We start from the raw sequence: 17,610 nt of genomic DNA, 5'->3' as shown, positions 1-17,610 counted from the left end.
GAGTCATCTGCTTCTCATGGCAGGAGATTGGCTCCTGTGATACTTGCAGGAGAATCCCAAAACAACAATAGCCAATGAGCAGGGCTGTCGTGGAGATTGGTGGAGAGGACCAGAAGGAGGACTGAGAGCAGGGAAAGATATTTCCAAGATACCATCCTTAAAGAGAAAAAGAAAAGAATCCCATTCTTTTCTTGATGTTGCAAATGCAATAGATGATAAAAGCCACCCTATTCCATATCTGATTGTGCTACACACAAGAAAGGGGGAAAAGGGGAAAAACAGTATGAAAACCTGATGACAAGAATTCTTGGGACCCTTGGCCAGGCAGCAACATTAAGAAGTACAGGAGCATGCAGAATTTTGAATAGTGCTAGTGTGGAGAGTCAGTAAATATTTTATTGATAACAATGGTATTTGTTGAAATTAATAGGTTATTTCTCTAATTATTTTTAATTTATTCTATTCCCAATATCCTTATACAAAAGATGTGAAGCAGCTTAGAAATACATTGAATACAAAAGTTAAAAACACATTGTCAGGACTTCCCTGGTTAAGAATCTGCCTGCCAATGCAGGGGACACAGGTTTGATCCCTGGTCCAGGAAGATCCCACATGCGGTGGAGCAACTATGCCAGTGCGCCACAACTACTGAGCCGACATGCTGCAACTACTGAAGCTGGAGCACCTAGAGCCCGTGCTCCGCAACAAGAGAAGCCACCGCAATGAGAAGCCTGTGCACCGCAACGAAGAGTAGCTTCCACTTGTCTCATCTAGAGAAAGCCCACGTGCAGCTACCAAGACCCAGTGCAGCCAAAAATTAAAAAAACAAAAACAAAACAAAACAAAAAACCCCCACATAGTCAAGAAGATCAGGGTGAAGGCAAAGTTCAGGAGGAATATAGTAGTAAGATTTCTATGCAGAAATGTAAACCATGGGCTTCCCTGGTGGCGCAGTGGTTGGGAGTCTGCCTGCCAATGTCCCCCCCAATGCAGGGGTCACGGGTTCGAGCCCTGGCCCGGGAGGATCCCACATGCTGCGGAGCAGCTAAGCCCATGCGCCACAACTACTGAAGCCTGTGCGCCTAGAAGCCACGACAATGAAAAGTCCGTGCACTGCAACGAAGAGTAGCCTCCGCTCGCTGCAACTAGAGAAAGCCCACACACAGCAACAAAGACCCAATGCAGCCAAAAATAAAAACAAAAAACAAACAAACAAACAAAAGAAATGTAAACCATGTGCTTCTCTGCAGTTTATAATAGTGGTCACCTACAGGTATCTGAGCTTCCTAGTAGCCAAAGTAAAAAATAAAATACAATTAAATTTGAGAGTTTCAAAGGTCATATAATTTCTAGACATAGGGAGAAACTTAACACTTTTTGGGGTTAAATCTCAGATGTAAAAGAATCTTTCCTTACTGCTTTTCAAAAGAGAATACAGCACATTTAACAACCTACCAACAATTATAATAATAACACTAGCTATCATTTATTGAGCACTGAAGTATGAGCCAGATATTGTTTTAGGTGCTTAGTACACATTACCTTACTTGAATCCCACAAAGTCTTAGGAGATAGGTACCATTATTATCCCCATTTTACACATAAAGAACTGGAGTTCTGAGGGGTTAAGTCATCTTCCCAAGATCACACAGGCAGTAAGTGCTGGCACAGTTTCATTCCAGAGCCTGTGACCTTAACCAGTATAACATATAGTAAATTTGAAGTGAATTTTCTAGGGCTAATTCTCAATGTAAATGGATGGAGTGACACTGACGTTCAAGTCACTTAACACAGTTCTGGAAGGAATGATCACAGTCAACTAAAGAACACAGCTCTCTGATGTTCTAACTTGATTTTAGTTTAGGGAATAAACCTAAAACTATGAGAACCTGATTGGCAAGCATGTCTTTCCGGAAGTGCTTTCGCAAACACTATTTTACTCAAGCAGCGTCTTGATGAAATGAGTCTGTTGTAACAGACACCAAGCTGTGAGGAAGTAAAACAGGTGAGCAAATTGAACGAGGGAGGGCAGCGTGTTCATACTGCCAAGTCAGCTGGGTCAGGAAGGGTTCACCAGTGAGCTACCATGTCTTACTGACCTCAGGTCCTATTGCTGAATTTGCCTTCTAATGGTAAGTTTGAGAAATTTCTTCTTTAATTTTTGATACGTTACCTTTCATTGGTCCCTTATTCCTTCTTTAAATGTTTTCTTTTACATTTTAAAAATAATACGTGTTCATGAAAAGAAATTCAAAGCAGTAGAGAAAAATGCAAAATAAAAAATAAAGCTTCCCCCAGTGGTAACCACCATTCACAGTTTCTTGTTGTGTATATCTTTCCAGAGATTTTCTATTACAGTACAGATATAGGTATAGTCAGTTTCCTTCAAAAATCCACAAATGGGATAGTGTTACAAGGCTCTTCTGCCCCTTTCCTCATTTAATGTATCTTGTACATCTTTTTATATCAGCACGTATAGATCTACCTCATTCTTTTTAATAGATGCAGAGTATTGATTTTACTCAATTGGTCCCCCTGTTGATGGGTATTTTTTTTTAAACATCTTTATTGGAGTATAGTTGCTTTGCAATGGTGTGTTGGTTTCTGCTGTATAACAAGGTGAATCAGCTATACATGTACATGTGTTCCCGTTTCTCCTCCCTGTTGCGTCTCCCTCCCACCCTCCCTATCCCACCCCTTGGACATTTGTTTTACTGTGATAAATAATGCTGCAATGAGTGTCCCTGTCCACAAATCTTTGCATACTTGTAAATCTGTAGAATAAATTCCTGGCAGTGAAATTGCTGCGTCAAAAAAGAAAAAAAAAAAAAAAGAAAATGCAACCAGTTAGACCCATACCCTCTTCGCATTACCAAACACAAATCCTTTCAGATATATTTTAAGATTTGATTGTTACCCAGATAAGTTTGACCTGGGAACTAAAAAAACTTCAAGAACAAATAGAAGAAACGATTTTTTTGTAGTGACATTCAGACCTCGCCACTATTGATCTTTCCTCTTAGGAAAAAAAAAACATCTTTGGGGCCACACAGCCTTTGCTGGAGCACGTCTCCGCTTCCTCTTCCTGGAGAGGTGAGATGTGGGTCAGGATAAAGGTCAAGGCCTCACTGAGAAACAGCAGGATTCACTGGCCCCCCTTCAGCCCACAGAGACACTGCACATACCTGTCAACTATGTCCACTGTGGTTTTCAATTGCATTTTGGAGAACCAGGTTGAATGTTGGGGTCAGCTGTGTACCTGAGCAGGACCCTAGGGGGCCTTCCCAGGGCAGACCTCTCCCCCATATCCTCTGCTTTAGCTCCTTTCTGAAGTACCTAGATAATAGTATCTGATGCACGTTTCCTGAGTATTTTACAGATGCTAAAACCACCACCAAATGGAAGAAATTAACTACTTGATGACCATGAGCACGCAGCCTCATGTCTTCGTGGATTGATCATGTTTAACCCCTGTGACACTGCCTTGTTACCTCACCATCAACCAATCAGAGAATTGTGCACGAGCTGATCACATACCCTGCGACTCCCCTCCCTCACCTTGCCTTTACAATGGCTTGGCTGAAACCCATCGGGGAGTTTGGCTTTTTGAGCATTAGCTGTCCTGGACTCCTTGTATGGCGCCTTACAGTAAGCAGTGCACTTTCCTTCCCCACAACCTGGTGTCAGTAGATTGGCTTTACTGTGTGTGGGCGAGCGGACCCAAGTTTTGGTTCAGTAACAGCTGGAAAGACTCAGTGAACCAGTGGGGAATGTGGAGAGAGCATCCTGGGAGAAAATGATACATTGGTCATAGAAATAGCTTCGTGGCCTCACTGGGTACAGTCATTTTCTCATCTAAACTCCGTGGAGTCCGATTCTAGAAGAAGGATCAGAAGATGACTAAAAGCTAGTGTCACTAAGGAGTTGTTACTGAACCAGGTTGTTTGCTTGACATGCAGCAAGTCAAAACACTGAGACGCCAAGATTTGCAGCAAAGAAAAGGTTTATTCACAAGACAGCCAAGAAAGGAGAGGAGACAGGAAAACCAGTCTCACAGCTCAATCTCCCTGAAGGCCAGGGGCCTGAGATATTTTGGGATAAAGAACCAAGGTAGACTTCCCTGGTAGCACAGTAGTTAGGAATCTGCCTGCCAATGCAGGGGACACGGGTTCGAGCCCTAATCCGGGAAGATCCCACATGCCGCGGTGCAACTAAGCCCGTGCGCCACAACTACTGAGCCTGTGCTCTAGAGCCCGCGAGCCACAACTACTGAGCCCGCGTGCCACAGCTACTGGAGCCCAAGCACCTAGAGCCCGTGCTCCACAACAAGAGAAGCCACCGCAATGAGAAGCCCGCGCACCGCATCGAAGAGTAGCCCCCACTCGCCGCAACTGGAGAAAGCCCGCGTGCAACAATGAAGACCCAACACAGCCAAAAAAAAAAAAAAAAAAAAAAAGGAAAGAACCAAGGTGGTCTTAGACATGGGGAAAGGCGATTTGAGGTAGGGAAAAGGTGAGGTAATTGGTGTTCTGCGCAGGCATATCTGAGTTACATGCTTCTTCATGGGATGTGTGTTCAAAATGGTGGTGTTAAGCATGATCTGAGGGTGGAGTTTTTGGCCTTCTGATGTTAAAAGGTCATTAGACACCTGCACAGGCCCAGTTTTAGGGTCAGTGGTCCCAGCCAGTCTTAGCCAGCTAGAAGTAGAACTACACACAGCTGACTCCAAGTTCCTAGGGCAAACATCTTACTGTTTAGGCTATGAGAAGCTTGGAGGGTACGCAATCTGCAAGAAAATAATTAAGGTGAACTTGCTCCGTGAAGGCAGGCACCAGGCAGAGGGGTTTTTAGCAAGCTTTAAGACAGGTTCAAGAATTTCTGTTAGGGCTTCCCTGGTGGCGCAGTGGTTGAGAATCTGCCTGCTAGTGCAGGGAACACGGGTTCGAGCCCTGGTCCGGGAGGATCCCACATGCCACGGAGCGGCTGGGCCCGTGAGCCACAACTACTGAGCCTGCGCGTCTGGAGCCTGTGCCCCACAACGGGAGGGGCCGCGATAGTGAAAGGCCCGCGCACCGCGATGAAGAGCGGTCCCCGCACCGCGATGAAGAGTGGCCCCCACTTGCCGTAACCAGAGAAAGCCCTCGCACGAACCGAAGACCCAACACAGCCAAAAATAAATAAATAAATAAATAAAGTAGCTATAAAAAAAAAAAAAAAAAAGAATTTCTGTTAGTCACCAATTTCTGTTAACCCTCTGGGGCATGGTTTCAGAGTCAGCAGATTTTTCTCCTTGCAGCCTTTTAAACATGAATAATTACTTAGCACCTGTAAGGTATAGGCACATTAAATTCAGCAAATAGAAAATCATAGGGGACTAGGAAAAAAAGAAGAGAAAGAAAGGCAAAAGAAATGGAGAGAGGGAGAAATGGAACTGGGAGGCAAAAATGGAGAACTTAAAGAAGAAAGGTTAAAAAAATTTTGTGTGGCTGGAATTAAAAAGTAGACTGCCAGATAGGGCCTGTGGTGTCACTCAGAGATGACTGTAGCTCTGGCTGCAGCGGAAAGGGTCTAGACTCCAAATAAAGTGAGTTCCAGCCCCAGCACGGCAGCTGTTCTGTTATATAGCATTCTGAAGTGTTGAGCAGTGTTAACAAAACCGCTGAACACAAAGCGTCTGAAAAGCCATCCACCGCCTATGTGTAGCGTGTGGGTCAGCAGCTGGCAGCCTCTGCTCCAGAGCAGCAGAGTGGCTTTGTTTGTTCTTCTCTGAGTCAACCACTGATACTTGCTAAAATACGTCCCAGCTCAGTACACATACAATTAGACTTTCAAGTGGCTGGTGATTGTTTCTTCTGGAATTGTTTTGCATTTTTCTTTCAAGATTGCTTTGACAAACTCCTGCCAAGTTCTCTCTCTCTCTCTCTCAATCTCTCTCTCACACACATACACCTGTAGGCCTTCATTTCAACAATATTTCCAGAGTTTTCAAAGCTACTTGTCCTTGAGATGAAAGTTTTTGGTGATACATACATGAGCATTTAAACCTTTTTTTTGTATTTATTTAAAAGTGAGGGATAAAAAATATAGCCAGTACAATGATGCTGTTACATTAAAAAAAAAGAGTGAGTGAAGGACTTCCCTGGTGGTGCAGTGGTTAAGAATCTGCCTGCCAATGCAGGGGACACGGGTTTGAGCCCTGGTCCGGGAAGATCCCACATGCCATGGAGCAACTAATCCCATGCACCACAACTACTGAGCCTGCACTCTAGAGCACACAAGCCACAACTACTGAGCCCGCGTGCCACAACTACTGAAGCCCGCCCACCTAGAGCCCATGCTCCGCAACAAGAGAGGCCACCGCAATAAGACCACACACCGCACGAAGAGTAGCCCTCACTCGCGGCAACTAGAGAAAGCCCACGTGCAGCAACGAAGACCCAATGCAGCCAAAAATGAATAAATAAAATAAATAAATTAAAAAAAAAACTGTATGTCTTTCTAAACTACCTCAAACTTGGAGAGTAAAAATTTAGGCAATAATTAAAATATAGCTAAGTCTAGCAGCAATTAGACCAGTTTAGAATATCATGTCCTTAAACAATTCCTGTTTGTGTTCAAATATTGACCTACAGGGGATGGTCAAGTTAAAAGCTAAGATAGCCTCTTGGGGCTTGGTTGAACCAAAGTAGGCAGGGAATTCTCCAGAAATGAGATGAGAAGGGGTGAGAGTTGAGAAAGAACCCAGAATTCTGACTCTGCAAATCCCAAAGTCCCACATTCTTCCCTTGAGATGTAGCAGCAGGGAAGGATTAACTCTTTCTAGATGTGTGCTTTCCTCAGTTCTCTGGGTAGTTTCTCAGAGATTCAGTCTCAATGGTTCCCAAGGTATTAAGAAGAGGATTCCACCTTGGGCTTCACTAAACCTCAGGGAAGGATGTGGCTGCCAGCCTCTCTAGGCAGAAGGTAAGGAGGGTAAGGGAAGACCAGGCTGATTGAGTTGTTGTGTGGTCTAGACCCTGGGGAATGAACCAATGAACCCTACTGACCTTGGGCTTTCCTGATCCTGTGAGGGGCTTCCTCATGTGGAGATAGATACAAATGAATTGGAACATTAGTTTAACCTCCTGGAGCCAATGATGTGACACTATTGATGTCAAATATACTAACAACAAGCAGATCTTCAAAAGACACTCCACTGCTGAGGGTGAGAGAAGGAAACTCTGTCTCTCCCTAGAGAGACAGAAATGTTTCCCATTTCCTAGGTTGTCTGAGACGGGTATGAGAGAGTTGTTCAAAGAGGACTACATGCTTTGTTGGGACACCCAGAAAACATAGTGTAATCTGCTCAGTTTTCAAGTTACACACCCAATGCCTAGTTGATAGTAGCTGCTAGATAAATTCTTGTCAAATAAGTGAATGCACGAACAGTCCTATTAATTACACTCAGTGAGGGGAGAAGGTAGATGAGTATGCAAAGGTCTTTACGGAAAAGGAAGGGCTCTCCGTGTGAAGAATGCCATGTCTTTGGAGGCAGTGCTGGTGCCACAAAAGAGACTCATCAAAGAGGATGCAGTGTTACTGAGGGTTTATAGTTCCTGGGTAAGAAGAGGTCTGGCGTTTCCTGATTCACGTAGCAAGGAACTGTGCAATAGCAAAGGCAGGATAAAGCAGACAGTGGAAGAGAATGTTTAACCACCACCAAAGCTCACAGTATTGTTATTTTTATCCCACTGAGAAGACCCCAGAGGAGGAGTAAACTTGGGAGTGAAGAAGGGAGAGATTTCTCACTCACTCATCAATGCCTTGGATGAAGACACAAAAGGCAAGAATAATTTTTTATTTGTATAATATATTTATTATTCTTTGAATACTCCTAAAAATAGAGTGCCTTACAGTAAAACCCTAGCTACAATGAGATCAAGATCAACTTATAAAAGGCAGAATAAAAGACAAAAGTTAAATAGAAATGAAGATATTGGGGCTGAGAAATGCTAAGCGATTGAATATAAAACTTAGTTTTGGGCTTCCTAGCAGCTAAGGCAAAAAGGGAAATGAATTATGTAGCTCTCACAGACAAGTAGGATGACTTATGTGTGTTCATTAAGAGAGATATGTATGTGTCTGGGTGAGGGTGTGGGGAATGCATTGAGAAGTCAGGTGAGTCTTTATCCCAGGTATGTTGAACATCCATTGTATAAACAATGTGATTGTTTGTTGCAGTGGAATTCACTGTAGTTTTTAAGTGTTTCAGAGATATTCCACACAGAGAGCCTTGTATTTTTAAACTGATTTGAAAACTGACTGATATTCTGAAGAAAATTTTGAGGGATATTAAGGGCAGTATGCTTGAGGGATGTGGCTTCCTTGAGCTATGGTCTAATGCACAGTTATAGCTTTGGGAAGCATGTTCATTAGAGTCGTAGATGACAATGGGGAGAAATTGATTATTTGTTGGAGTAAAGAATTGTCATTCTGGGACTTCCCTGGTGGTCCAGTGGTTAAGATTCCGTGCTCCCAATGTAGGGGGCCAGGGTTCGATCCCTGGTCAGGGAACTAGATCCCGCATGCTGCGACTAAGACCTGGTGCAGCCAAGTAAATAAATAAATAAATAAATAATTAAAAAAAAAAAAAAAAAGAATTGTCATTCTCCATAAGATCTCAATGGGCTAGAATGATGAGCTAAGTCTGAAAGGTTGACTCTAAAAAGAGATGAAGGTAAAGAAAAAAAAGAGAGCGGGAAAGGAAAATAGGAAGAAAGAAAAGGGAAGGGATGGAAAAGAAAGGGAAGGAAGAAGAAAGGAAGAAAGGAAGGTAGGAAGGAAGGAAGGAAGGTAGGAAGGAAGGAAGGTTAACTACTTAACAACAAACTCAGCCCAAGTCAAGGTTGTGGTATGTCTGGAAATGAACAAGCACATAAATAAATAACTAGATTTAGCACAATCTTGGACAACATCATTGGCAAGTGTGCAGATTTTGTGGCTATATTTAGGTGTTAATCCTCGTTCTGACAATTCCTGGTTGTATAACTAGGGGTATGTTATGTACTTCAGTGTCCTTGCCTTTCAAATGGGCATTTAAAAAAGCAATAACATTTGTAATGTTAAAAATAAACACATATTCTTCACAGAAAGTTTGAAAAATGGAGAAAAGCATGAAGAAAATAGTCATCTCCCATTTTTCTCTAAGACACCATTGAGAGTTTATTGTTTCCTTTTAGACTGGTAGCAGAATTGGTGTCATGTTCCGCATGCAATGTTGCCTTTTCATTTTCTTCATTTAACATTATATTGTAAGCACTTTCTCACTGTATTAAACCTTATAACAATTTTAATGTCAATACAACAGTTCATCATATTAATACACCTCAAGTGACTAGAATGTCACCTCTTGTTAAGCATTTGTTTTGTTTCCTTATGAAAATTATTATCAAAGCACACTGCACATATCTTTGTGTATTTGGCTCTATATTCCAGACTATTACCTCAGGACAGATCCTTCAATGTGAGGGTAGTGATTCAATACATATAATTTCTTGAAAATTGCTGATTTTCTTTCTAGAAGGGATATGCTCTTTTAGCATCAGAGTACTAAACTGAAGATTATTCTACTTCAAAAGTACTGGGGAGCAGTCGTTGACATTGATAGAACCTCAGTAACTCTCCAGTGTTCATGTCAATACAGAGTTACATGGTACCCAGTATTGTGCTAGGTCCTGGGTATTAGTGAAGAACAGAATCCAATCAGTCCCTGCCCTCATGGAGATGAGGAGGGGACAGAGATACACAAGTGATCACAGAGACAAACACATCATTAAAGGAGTGGTGAGATCCCTGGTTATAAATAATAGTTCTCTTTCTTGTGCCCGACTTGTCCCCTTAATGTCTAATTCACGAAGATTATTTGGGGTAGAGGGTGTGTTGGTCGTCTTTACCCAAAGTAGAAAGAGAGGCAGGCAGGTGTGTGCTCCAATGCTTCTCCTAGAAAAGGAATTAAAATTCTCAAGGAATAATAGTCTTAGAAACTTCCAAGTGAAAAATTTCCCACTATGATTCCACCCATCTTCCAACCCTCTTACTCCACACAAGGCTGTGCCCAACAGATGACAGTACAGAGGCAGAAGCATTTAGAAAAGGAAAGAAAAACTTGCAAAACATGCAGGGAGCCAGACTTTAAAAGTACCGGCCTGCCAGAATAAAAAACACAACAAACATTCAAAGGAAAAAATTGCAAATCAGCAAGAATACTAAGGTTGAATTATTCTGTTTGTGGTGGAAAACAACAATGTCCTTACATGATTATCATATTCATAAAGGTTGTGATATATCTTCAGACATCAGCACAGCAAAAGTAAGCAAAAATACATTCTTTGGTGGGGGGACAAAACCAGTCAGGTGATCCTGTTAGTTTTGGTTTAACTCAGGGTGCAAAGTGTCCCCCCCCCCCACTTACTGTGGCATGTGAAGTATTGACACTTAATCATTGGACACAAGGCCAAGTATCAGTTTTTGTTTCTACAGTAGATATGATGTGTTGGTGTGTGTGTGTAGTCAGGGTATGTTGTTTTGGATACCATGTACACTTGCCCTGAAATTCTTTCCTACCGATCATGGGCAGCAGAAAGAAAACTGGATAAAGAGATTCTAAAATAAATTAAAATAATAAGATTCTTTTCCTTTATGCATTCAACAATCATCTGTTAAAATGTTCTCTATGCTAGTCATATGGACAGGACTTGGCATTTAATTTGGGGACCATTTATAGAAGTGAGGGCAGAATTAAGGGCACTTACTGTCCAAGCTTGGACTGTTCACCGCAAGACAGGACAATAAATCGAGAGACGAGTTGTTGGGGCAAGGAACAGTGACTTTATTCAGAAAGCCAGCAGACTGAGAAGATGGTGGACTCGTGTCCCAAAGAACCATCTTGCTAGGGTTTGGATGCTAGTTTCTTCTATAGAACAAAGAGGGGGAGATGAGGAGATAAAGTAAAAAAGGCAATAAATTGTTGCAAATATTTCCTGGTTCCAGCCAGGTTCCCAGGAAGGTGTTAATTTCTTCTTTCCTGCAGTCATTCACGGGTGGGCCTGGTCAGGATGTTTCCTGTGAGCTAAACAAAGGTATTTTAGCTTAAGCTCAGGCATGGGAGGCAGGGTTCCCAGAGATGGGCCATTATGTATACTTTAAGCATATAGGCAACACTTTAGTGATTAACTTGTAGCAAAAACAATAGAAAACAAAGGTTAAACGAAAAGAAAAAGATCCAATATGGACTCAGATTTATTTTTCCTTGTTACACTGTAAGGGATGGTGAGGCACTCAGGGCTAGCAATGGTAGGAAACTGTTTGCATCCTGGGGCCTGAAGTGACAAGGTGAGAGAACACTGTTACTGGAGCCCAGCAAAAACTGGAGCCATGGAAGATGGGCCACCCAACAAGAGCTGTGGTCATAGAACCATCATGGTAGAGGGAGAAGGGGGTAGTGGTGTGTGTATGGGGAGAGGGATAAATACCCTACAGACCTTTGTGCTACTCTTTATTTTCCTTCAAGTACCTTCATTGGCCACATCCAACCAGAAGCCACAGGGTGAGTGAGCTCACATGATTCAGGCCTTAGTGACCAGCCTCCCAGGCGGCAGAGCAGGGTGAAGAGTGGATCTGGGGGGGTAGACCTAGATTAACCAACAAAACCTTCCCTTTGCGTATCACTAAGAGGAAGAGCAGTCTCCAAAAGTGATGGAAACATAGTGTCCAGAGAGGTGGGAAAAAAATTTGGCTAGAATAGCATCACAGAGTCCTTGGGTGAGGAATTTCAAGGAAAAGGGAGACTCCAGTGCAACAGAGGTCAAGTCAAAAAGTAGCCACTGGATTCAGCAATTTGGAAGTCATTGGTGACCTTCATTAGAGTGGTCTCTGGGTGTAAGACCGGAACCAGACTGTGCTACAGAAAGAATAGGAAATGGTTGAAATGCAAAGGAGACAGGGAGCCTTTAGAGGATGATATAAGATTAAGGGAAGTTGCTTTTTGCCATGAGGGAGCAGAGGCAGATACTGGAGACAGACTGAATGATTGTGAAGTAAGATCACAGACGAAGCAGGAGGGGCTGAGACCACTAGCTTTGCAGAGGAGAGGGGACACTTCTAGAGAGGCATATGGGGATTTGCTGTGGGTATATGGAGGGAGAATGTTGTGGGTCTAGAGCTGGTGAGCATGATGATGAGTTGCCTCCAGGTGGCTTCTGTTATTTTTTTCAGTGAAGTCGGAGGCTGGGTCATTACTGTTGGTGAGAGGGGAGGTAGCAGAAGAGAGGTCTTAAAGACACCAGGGAAATTTGCCCCGGTCTTGGTGGGGACCCAAAGGAGCAGCTGACTCAGAGCCTTGGGGACAGCACTGGGGTTGATAATACCTGTATCCCTACCGTAGCACAAGTCAGCAGAAATTTGTGATCTTCTTTAGTCATGTTCAGCCTGGAATGAAGATGCTGGATATTACCGAAGGCAACAGAGTTGGCAGAAGATCAAGGAGCCAAAGACAGTGACAGTATTGGTAAAAGACTGATGGAAGAGATGGACCATAGATCTTGGTTGGATGGGGCAGGGAGGAAAGCCCAAAGGAGGCTTATTTGGGGGAACTGGAGGCATCAAAGGTGGTCTTGAAAAGGTGGAAGAAGAATAGTATTAATGATGATTGCTAACATTTATGGAGAGTTTCCTAGGGGCCAGACACATTTAGTTCTCACAGCAATCCTACCTGCTGTGTCCTACTGTTGTCTTCACAGATGAAGAAATTGAAGCAGAAAGCTTCAGCAAGTTGTTCAAGGTCATACTGTTGGTCAATGATAACCAGACAAGAGATTGAGGGCGTAGAGATTTGTGGTCTAGGAATAGTATACTGTGGGTTAACATTTCATCGCTGACTTGAACAGATATTCATACACCAATTTTCATAGCAGCATTATTCACAATAGCCAAAAGGTGGAAACAATCCAAGTGTCCATGAACAGATGAATGGATAGCAAAATGTGGCATACACACATACAATGGGATATTATTCAGCCATGAAAAGGAACATAATTTTGATATAAGCTACCACATGGATGGACCTTGAAAACATTATGCTTAGTGAAATAAGCCAGACACCGAAGGACAAATACTATATGATTCCACTTACATGAGGTATGTAGAATAGGCAAATTCACTGAGACAAAGTAGGATTGAGGTTGCTAGGAGCTGGGAGGAGGAGATCGTGGAGGAGATCATTAGTTTATTGGGTAGAGTTTTTGCTGGGGATGATAAAAAAGTTTTGGGTATAGATAGGGGTGATGGTTATACAACATTGTGAATGTATTTAATGTCACTGAATTGTACACTTACACATGGTTAAAATGATAAATATTATGTAATGTATATTTTACCACAATTAAAAAGAAAAGATTTCAGTGGGGAGCTACTTCTGGGTGATTACAACAACAAAAAAGCTGTTGTAGAAGTAAGTTGCTGAATTTGGAGGTAAAGATGGTTTTCGTTGAGGAAGGAAGGGAGAGGCCAGGAGCTGAATGGGTCATCCAGCAGGAGCCCTGTGTCCTGACATTTATCTATCCTCAGGGGACAGCGCCTGTGCCATCAGCAGGCCCGATGCATTGAATACATGCAGGATGCAAACCAGACTGGAATGATTCACCTCCACTTCCACCCCTTCTCCAAACTCCCCGAGGTACAGCTGCTGATTTTCGTGACCTTCCTGATTATGTACCTGGTCAGCATCAGCGGCAACCTCTCCATTTCTCTCATCCTCTGGATTGACCGTTCTCTCCACGCCCCCACGTATTTCTTCCTGGCCAAACTTGGCAGCTCTGGAGATCTGCTACTCTTCCACCATTGCCCCTCTGACTCTGGCAAGCACCCTGTCCATGGAGAAAACCCTCATCTCCCTGCCTGGCTGTGGTGCCCAGATGTTCTTCTTCATATTCCTGGGCAGCACTGACTGCATTCTGCTGGCCGTCATGGCCTATGACAGGTTCGTGGCCATCTGCCACCCTTTGCGTTACACCCTCGCGATGAACTGGTGGTTTTGTGCCCGACTGGCCCTGGGCTCTCTGGTGTTGGGGTTCATCTTGGCCATGCAGCTGACTGTGCTCATCTTCCAACTCCCCTTCTGTAGGAGCAAAGAAATCGGTGTGTTCTATTGTGATGTCCTTCCTGTTATGAGACTGGCCTGTGCAGATACCCGGGTCCACGAGGCCACTCTGTTTGTGGTCGGTGGCACTGTCTTCACCATCCCCTTCCTGCTTATCACCCTGTCCTATGTGTCCATCATCCTGCCATCCTGAAGATCCGCTCTGTGGAGGGGAAGCACAAGGCCTTCCCCACCTGCTCCTCCCACCTGGCCATGGTTCTCCTCCAGGATGGAGGTGCGAGCCTCATCTACCTGTGCCCCGGCTCCAGCTACTCTCCACAGAGGGGCCAGGTAGTGTCTGTGGTTTACACATTCATCGCCCCTATGCTGAACCCCTTGACCTACAGCATGAGGAACAGAGAGCTTAAGGATGCTTTGAAGAGAGCATTGATGAGGGTCCTGTCATCCTAAACGCAACAAACACCCTGGATGTTCCTGTGTAACATTGCTGAGTAGAGACGAATGGGTATGCTCTCTGAAAGACGGGAGACGACAGGGGCTAAGAGGTCATTGGTTTTACACTGTTACTTCTTCCTGGTTATATTATTTTTGAAAAGTCATTTTCCTTTTCTCATTCTTAGACTCCTCATCTCTAAAATAGGGATGAAAATGCCCACAAGACCTAAATTCTGGGATAGTTATCATGATCAAAAGATATATTAAGTGGAAATACTTTGTGACTTCTATTTATTATTATTATTTTGCCGCAGGGCATGTGGGGTCTTATTTCCCCAACCAAGGATTGAACCTGCGCCCCCTGCAGTGGAAGTATGGAGTCTTAATCGCTGGACCACCGGGGAAGTCCCTACTTTGTGACTTTTAGAGGGAGATGTAGCAGTGTACATCATTATCACTATCTTCAGCATCAAGTGAAAAGTCTGTGTCCTGCTTTGGACTTCTCTCCAGATATAGTTCTCAGGTTCTTAGCATTGCACATATGGGCAGGGGCAGAGCCAAGAATAAGAGGCAGATCAAACCAGGACCATCCCAATCATGATTCCCATTATGTAAATGCTGAGTTTGTGCCGCTTTGAATTATTTATCTTTCATCCTAAATTATCTTCCAGGGAAAAGTGTTAGGGAAAGCACTAGAGTTTTAAAGTTTTGTTAGGTTCTCTTTATTTAACTTTATACCTGGAGCTAATCTGTCTCCATCTCAATCTCTGACTCTATTAGTCTGCTTCCAAATCCCTCTCCCTTTATCCATTTGTTCTCTTCCCCATTCTCTGTCCCTTTCTTCTCTCGTTCTCGCTCTCTTGCACACACACACACACACACACACACACACACACACACACATACACATTTATCTCATAGTCTCCCTTTCTGCCTACCCCTAGTAGATATGGTCTGAATATTTGTGTTCCTTCCAAATTCACATGTTGAACTACTAATGCCCAGTGTGATGACATTAAAAGACGGGGCCTTTGGGAGGTGCTTAGGTCATGAGGGTAGGTCATCTCACGAATGGGATTAGTGCTCTTATAAAAGAGACCCCTCAGAGCTCCCTAGCTCCTTCCACCATGTGAGGATACAATGAGAAGTCTGTGACCTGGAAAAGGCCCTTACCCACCCATGCTGGTACCCTAATCTTAGACTCCTAGCATCCAGAATTGTGAGAAATAAATTTCTGTTGTTTATAAAGCCACCCAGTCTGTGGTATTGTGTTACAGCAGCCCAAATGGACTAAGCCTAGTGTATGTATTATGCTAAGCATGCATAATATGGAAAAATTGCTTTGTTCACTAAGCCCCTTGGTGGAGAAAAGAGGTAGTGTTGGTTCAAATCTGGATTCAGGTAAAACAGAGCTAATTCTGTGAAGACCAACACTGACTGGATACATTGAGGAGGTGAAAGAACTCATTCATACGGTTCCGAGCGGTCTCCGTAGGATGATAATCGTTCTGACGATGATCATTTGTCTCAAGGCAACGGCAGCAGAACATAGATGCTTTACTATCTTTCTGTAAGGCAGAGGAAGCTCATTCATTCTTCTACCTGTTGATTACTGAGGGATTTATTTATTCACCAACATTGAGACAGTAAGCAATGATTTATTGAACTCTACTGTGTACTATGCTCCCACCTGTGGTAGGTGGAACAGGAAATGGAAAGGTAAGTAAGAGGCAGCTCCTGCCTGGAAGGAAGTTAAAAGTCTAGCAGTATATGAGAACATACACCACGATTACACCAAGGGCCAAGTCATACAATGCTATGAGCCACCAAAGGAGGGTCAGTGAAGGGAATCCAGGCTAGTTTGCTGGGGAAGGTGGCACATGAGCTGCACCATGCCAGGTCTTCAGGTCTGCGTGTACGCAGAGGGGCAGGAAGGGCATTTCTGGAGGAGGGAACTGTGAGGGCCCAAAAACAAGGGAATCAGCTACGTAGGGAAACAACCTCTGTTTCCCTACCTGGAAAAGCATAACACGTGTGCCATGACATTTTTCTTTTATTTTTTCTGACGTGTGTCACAGGCCTATAGGGTAGAAACCATGACCAGAAGTCATATTACATGAAACTGAAATGTCACCTTACTCTTTTGAAAGACGAGAACCCAAAAGGATCTTCTTTGGTTCACTTACAGAGGCTTGCTGCTCCTCCTATGTTCTACTGCAGTATTCTACTAGGTCAGCGTTATTATCTGTAGGACACCAATCCTGTTGAATAACAGGTGTTTGGGGGAAATAAACATTATACGGTCAAACAAATGTGAAGAATACTGTGCTGATCAAAATAAAACTAGTGGTTTACTGCAGGTTTATTCAGTGCCTGTACTGTGCAAACGTGCAGTCATGACTCTTCAAGATGAGGGACGCATGTTGCATGTTTTCTAAATTGTCACCACCAAACTCTTTTATTCCTTGGAATCTCTTAGGAAATATTTTATCGTGTTGTATCTACTTTGGAAAATGCTGCCGTGGCTAAGGCTGACTGGATAAAAAGAGGGCGATTTCACTAGTGATTAAAATATTCCAGGCACTTTTCAATTCCCCACGCTCTTTGAGAAAACAGTGTAGTTATGAGTTAGCAGGCTTCTTTTCCAGTGATTGAATAAGGGAATTAATGATTGCCATATATCAACCCATTTATCATCATAGTAACCCATGAAATGTGTCTTATTATTATCTCTGATTACATATAAGGAAACTGAGACACAGGGAGGCTAAGTAACTTGTTCAAGGTCACACAGCCAGTAAACATAAAACTGAGATTTGACCTGGGCAGCGTGGTCACCAAAGCCTGGGCAAAAAACCACTCTCCCAACATGCTATGACTGTCCAATAAGAGCTTGGGAAAATCGCTTCATTTTTCTGACAATTCAGTTGCATAATAAAATGGGGACAATACTATCTACTCCCGAGTTATTGTGAGATCTCCAAGGAAAAAAACCCCCAAACTGTAAAAGGATAATAAAAGATGCAGCACGGTTATTCAAA

The 17,610-nt window shown here is 43.2% G+C and overlaps 1 pseudogene; it reads left to right on the top strand.

Moving 5' to 3' along the window:
• The first annotated feature begins 13,645 nt into the window (after positions 1-13,645).
• LOC103009313 (olfactory receptor 10V1-like) lies at positions 13,646-14,584 on the top strand (annotated as a pseudogene).
• The last annotated feature ends 3,026 nt before the right edge of the window (positions 14,585-17,610 follow it).

The sequence above is a fragment of the Balaenoptera acutorostrata genome, chromosome 9 (genome assembly GCF_949987535.1).
Source record: "Balaenoptera acutorostrata chromosome 9, mBalAcu1.1, whole genome shotgun sequence".
NCBI lineage: Eukaryota > Metazoa > Chordata > Mammalia > Artiodactyla > Balaenopteridae > Balaenoptera > Balaenoptera acutorostrata.
This window is presented reverse-complemented; position numbering and strand designations above follow the sequence as displayed.